Below are 6,656 nucleotides of genomic sequence, written 5' to 3'. Positions count from 1 at the left end.
CTTGTTTTTTAATGCAGCATAGTATTCCATTGTGCGAATATACCACAGCTTCTCTAGCCATTCGTTTGTTGATGGGCACTTAGGTTGTTTCCAAAAGGGAACAAAAGGAAACTAATCCAATATGCATAGTTTAATACAAAGCTACCCTCACCAAGTATTTTATAAACAGGGTTTAAGACTTTTTTTTTTTAAGTTCCAAGTACGTTACTTAAAAGTTCTTTAAAAAACTAAAACAGATGAGTTTTCAATAAAGTTCACAGTGTTTATGAACTCAGTTGGGAGCATGGAAAAGAAATCGTTTCTAGGGTCTCCTACTACATTTAAAAGATATTGTACATTACACTGACACTGAGAATAACACATTATCTTAATGTAATATCTAGCCAAAAATATCAGTGTAAAAGAACCAGAACCATCATGAACATTTGGTCAATAGTAGCCAATATTACGTTTTGATAGTTGTGGCTGTTAGGAGCTGTGCAGACAACTACAACACATAGTAATCCAATGAACGAGAAGTTAGCATTTAGCTTCTATCCTGTGCCATCCTCCCTATGTCTTCTATGCATCAGCCAATTGTTACAGTCACTGTCATCCCTCTCTTTGATGCTCACCTTCTCTTTCACTGACCTCTATCTTTCCCAGCATGATATCTTTCTGCCAAAACTGGTCCCTCCTCATAACATACCCAAAGAATCTGAAGTTTCATTCACCTGCTTGCCTCTTAAGGAACACTCTACTTGCAATACCTCCTAGATAGATCTGTTTGCTCTTTTGACAGTCCATGTGATAGTTTGCCATTGTTATTGTTAGGTACCGTCAAGTACAAACCATTCTGACCCTATGGCCAACAGATCAGAACCCTGACCTGTCCTGTGCCATCCTCATATTTCCTGACACAAGTCTATTAGTCCATTGTGACAGTAACCATGTCATTCTACCTGATTGAGGGTATTTCTCTCCTTCGGTGATCCTCTACCTTTCTGAACATCATGTCCCTCTCCAAGGAATAGTCTGTTCTAGCAACATACCTGAAGTATATGAGGTGACATCTCACCGTCTTTTCCTCCAAAGAGTATTCTGGCTGCACCAAGTCTTAACTATTCATTTGACAGTCGATGTGATGTTCAAAGCTCTACTGTAGTTCTTATACATTGTCCAGTTCTCAGATGCATAGCAAGTGATCAGAAAGACTATGGTATGAAATAGATGCACCTTAGTCCTCAAACTGCTATTATTACTCCTCAATAATATGAAGGGGTCTCTAACTGCAGACTTTCTAAGTGCAGTATATCTCCTCATTTTCTGACTTCTGGTTCCAAGGGTGTTAATTGTGAATCCAGGTAACATGACATTGTTGATAGTTTCAATTTTTTAACCATCTATCATGATTTGGAGGGAGACTCATCAATAACCTGCATTATGCAAATGACACAACTGTGCCTGCTGAAAGTGAGGAGGACTTAAAGCACTTGTTGCAGAAGATCAAGGAATGCAGCTCTTGGTATGGATTGCATCTCAATGTTGGGAAAATAAAGATTCTTATCACTGGAGTGATAAGCAGTGTCATGATGGTGGAGAGGAGATTGAAACTGTCAACAGCTTCATCTACTTGGGTCCACAATTCACACCCTTGGTAACAGTAGTCAGGAAATTAGATACATTGCACTGGGGAAAATCTGCAGTTATAGGACCTTTCCAAATTATTGAGGAGTAGTGATGTCAGACTAAGGTGTGTCTGATCCAGGCCATAATCTTTCAGATTACGTGCTATGCTCCCAGAGAGCTGGACAACAATTAAGGATGACAGAAAAAGAATTGACACCTTTGAGCTGTGATGTTGAAGAAGAGCACTGAACATTCCACGGATGGCCAAGAGAACGAAAAGATATGTCTTGGACAGGATGCAGCCAGAGTGCTTTTCGGAAGCAAGAATGATGAGGCTTTGCCTTACATACTATGGACATGTTGCTAGGAGTGATATTCCTTGGAGAAGGACAAGATGCTGGGAAGGGTGGAGTGTGAGCAAAGGAGAGGAAGACTGCTACAATGGGCTCTTGTGTGTCAGGAAGCGTCAGGATGGCACAGGCTAAACCAGGGTTCAGGTCTTTTGTTCATAGGGTCATTATGAATTATGCTTGACTCAACGGCACCTAACAATGACAGCAACAACAACATCACGATGCTGCCTATCAGTCCAGTGGTAAGAATCTTTATTTTCTTCACATTGAGATGCAATCCATATTGTCTATTGTCTATGTAATCCATATCCAAATGTCTATTCTTTGATCTTCTGCAACAAGTGCTTCAAGGCCTCCCCACTTTCAGCAAGCAAGGTTGTGTTGTCTGCATAAAGCAGGTTACTGATGAGTCTCCCTCTAATCTTGATACCACATTCCTCTTCATAGAGTCCAGCTTCTTCAATAATTTTCTCCACATGCCGATCAGCATAGTAACCACAATTAAGAGAAATATTTTCTTCATTGCTCTTCCTTTTTCATTATACAGGATACTAGAACCCAACTGAAAATGCCATAGTTTGAATCAGGAGCACTTTAGTCTTTAAATAAATGTCCTTTCTCTTTAATACTTTGGGGAGCCCTTGAAAAGAATATTTGCCAAATGCAACTCATCCTTTGATTTCAGACTGCTACCATCGTGGGTGTCAGTTGTGAATCCAAGTAAATTTAAATAGTAGCACCTTCAAACTTTTCTTCCTCTATCACCATGTTGACTTTTGGTCCAGTGGTGAGGGTATTTCTTTTCTGAATCTTGAGATGTAACTCACATTGAAGACTCTAGTCTTTGATCTTCTGCAGCAAGTGCTTCAAGTCTTCCTCATTTTCTATAATTAGGGTTGTGCCATATGCATAAGGCAGAGTATTGATGGGTCTTCCTCAAATCTTGATGCCAAATTCTCCTTCATATAGTCCATAATCTGGAATTATTTGCAGACCATACAAATGGTATAGTCATGCGGAAATAACATTAAGGTGCTCCTGATATAAATCAGAGCATTTTCAATTGCTTCATATGCATCTGGAAGTTTGATAATAAGTAAAGAAGACAAAAAAAAAATCAATGTCTTTGAATTGTGCTATTGGGAAAGAGTACTGAAAATCCCATGGACTGTCAAAAGAACAAACATGTGTCTTGAAGGAGGTCTAACCAGGGTTCTCATTAGAGGCAAGGGTGGAGCAAGGTTTTCTCACTTTGTGCATTTTATTAGGCAAGATCAATCACTGGAGAAAAGGAATCATTGTGGGAAAGGTGTAAGAAGAGCAAAAGAAAGAAGGACTCAACAAGATGGATTGACATAGTAACTGTAACACTGGGGCTGTGCATGGCATTGGTCGTTAAGAAGGTGCGGGATAGGAAGAGTTTCCAGTCTGTTTTTCATAGAGTAGTTATAAGTTGTGATTGATTCAATTATACCGACAACAACAATCACAATTAAACTTGTTTTCTTTTTCATGCACCAGGACTATAGCATCTCCAACAGAAGATTGGAGAGTGGGTAGGAGGCTTTGAGAGTGAGCATGGAGAGATAGAATGGGCATCAGGAGCAGGTAAAGACCGGGTAGGCTCCTGCAAGGGGCACACACTGAGAAGCCACCCTCCAGGTCCCTTTATAGTCTTTTCTCCATCTCTACCTCCTGTTTAGCATTTGCATGGGAAGCAGAACCATGTCAGTAGTTCTTGAAATAAACGCCAGAAGAAAAAAAGGAGGGGGCTTAATTCTCTCCATGATAAGAACAGTGAGTTCTTTACTACAGTAATAAACACAGGGATTTCATAGGTGGCTCCACCCTTCAGCAGAGTATACAAGAAGTTTGCATCTTTGAATTGAACGAGGCATAGCAAGCTGAGAAGAGGTAGGGTGTGAATCATGGGTAAAAGAAAAAAAGGTTAAATAAAATTTTTTAAAAAGGCTGACTGGCCACGTAGAAGTCCCCTGAGAATCACCTGAAAGTTACCCACCACCAGCAGGTTTCCAGAGAGAACAGTGGAAAAGATTAGCACATACCTGCAACTTTGGATTTACTTTGGAAAAAGTTGAAAAAAGAATAGCAGTCCCACTTTTGGGGTCTTTCTTCCCCTCTCATTCAAGAAATGCCTCATCTCTAAGTGAACTCCACAGCGTAGGAGTAAGGGAGCTCTTGTTATCAACAAGTTAAAATCGTTCAGGGGTTACTAAAGGCCCCATGGAGAAGAAATGGGGCAAAGTATGGGTCAGAAATGAATTCAATCAGCAGATTCAGGCTAGTAATCAGACAGCATTGGAAGTCCTAAGCCATTTCAAGGCCAAATAAACTCCAGAGGTAGATTCTCAAGAGGAAATTCCAACTTCAGATAAAAGAATTAAAAAAAATACACAAAATGAATGACTATGGAGAACATTATGCTGAGCGAAAAATCTCAGTCACAAAAGGACGAATACTGCATAGTGCCACTGTTGTAAAACGGGACTGACATCGGGGTTGAGGCAGTGCATTGAAACAGATTATGGAGAGAACTGTTTAAAAGACATATAGGATTAGGTATTGTCATGACAGGAGTCCAGAACAAAGGCTGCATAGCAGAGTGGACTTGGGAGGCGGGATTGTATAACAATGATGGAATTCTTCTTTTACTTTTCAAAGAGAGGAGTGAACTGGGGGGAAAGTTGGACATAGAGAAAAGTGCAACAATGAATGAATAGAAATCCAAAGTCTCTGTAAACTTTCATTAAAATTAATAATAATTTAAAAATAAGAAAGGGAAAAAAAGAATTCAAAAAATCCCAAAAGTCCTATTTCTATAAAATTTCCGTTAGAAATTGTTCTAGACATTTAGACACACATCATCAGGCTGTGCTAGAGATTAAAGAGCTTTCTAACAACTCTATAGCCCTGTTTTAAGAGCTTTGGTGGCTGAGTGGATAGGGGGGGTGTGGGTGTGAGTGTGTGTGTTTTGCTAACAAACCAGCAGGTGGTTTGAATCTTGGGCCTACCAGGTGACCTGCAGGAGAAAGATTGAAAATCTCCTTCAGTACCATTTACAGACTTTAAAAGACTCCTGACTGATTAGCTATGAGTTGAATCTGAGTCGACCACAAGTGAACATGTGGGAGCTCTGGTGGCCTAGCGGCAAGGAGCTGTGCTGCAGTCCCAAAGGCACACGATTCGAGGGCACCAGGTGCTTCACAGGAGAAGGACGGGCAGTCTCCTCTCATGCAATTCACTGCCTCTGAAAACCCTCCAGAGAGTCAGCAGCTATGGCTCAGTTCTGACTGTAGAACACAACAGCAAAATTCCTCTAAATAGGGAGTCTCAGTGGCCTAGTGTTAAGAAGGTTGCACTGCAATCCCAAAGGATGCAGTTCAAATCCACCAGCTTCTGTGGGAGAGGATGTGCAATTCCTTCCTTGGCCATTTTCTGCCTTTGAAAATCCACTGGAAGGTCAGCTGTGCGTCAATCCCAACTGGATGACACACAACAATAACAACATTCCTTTAAATGACTCTTTTTTCCCCCCTGATGTTCCTGTCTTTATTGTATTATCAGGCTTCCTTCTAGAGTAAGTCTCCTTTTTATGGTGCAATAAAAATATGTATGTTCACGTACATATTTTCTCCCAGATGAACATCTTTCCTTTAGAATATATATGGTATTTGAAAGTATTTTTAAATGCACAGCATAAACTTTCATAAAAAAAAACCCATAAGAATTAAGATGTTATGTAAATTTAAGTTGATAAAATAAATTAATTGGCATCTAATTAAAGTGGATCATTGACAACTTACCCAGATGCCCCGGAGATTTTTTTAAAGTTTATTATAAATTTGGAAAAGATTGTAAGAAAACATAGAGTTTCTAAAAGGAGGAAAACCAAATACTTTAAGTCCTTGAAATACTCATTTGCATACAAAAATGTTATTAGCCAACTATAAGCTAGTGGGGAAATGTTTACTTTATGAACTTGGAATTAATATGCCTGCTTTTAAAATACTGAATATATCTTTTAATAGTGTCCTTCCTACAATTAATCTGTGGTAGTATTGTTTGCAAAATGTACTGAGTATATCCCATGGGCTGCCGGGAAAATCTGTCTTGAAGGAAGTGTGACCAGGGTTCTCCTGAGAGGCAAAATTTCATCTCACATATTTGGATCATGTTACTCGGAGGAAACCTTGAACAAAACATCAGAAAAGTAGAGGGTCAGGAAAAGGGAGGAAGTCCCTTAAAAAGATTGGCACAGTGGGTGCTAGAAGGGGTTTGAGTGAGAATGAGGATGGAACAAGCTGTGATAGGATTCCTGGTATTCATAAAGTCACACTGAAAGTTGAAATTCACTCAATGGCACCTAACAACAGCAACAGGCTTAACTGTAGTTTTTAATTACCTTTTATTCTGTGAAATTATTTTAGCAGTATATAATAAAGCAAAAAGAGAGCTCTAAATATAGATGTATGTTGGAATTGAATGAATGAATGGATCACATTTCCCCAGAAATTTTATTAAACAGGTAGAATCGTCTTCTAGTTATAAGAACATAGTTTCTAACAAGCTCTATTTTAAAAATGTCTAAATAATCGGTTATGGAAGTTTAGCATACTATCTTCAAAGCAAACCTGTCATTTATAAAGCGTTTGCACAATTCTTTAACTCTCCTGA

Source organism: Elephantulus edwardii, unplaced genomic scaffold, assembly GCF_000299155.1.
Source record: "Elephantulus edwardii isolate Elephantulus edwardi_28Jun2011 unplaced genomic scaffold, EleEdw1.0 scaffold00077, whole genome shotgun sequence".
In the NCBI taxonomy this organism is placed as follows: domain Eukaryota; kingdom Metazoa; phylum Chordata; class Mammalia; order Macroscelidea; family Macroscelididae; genus Elephantulus; species Elephantulus edwardii.
This window is presented reverse-complemented; position numbering follows the sequence as displayed.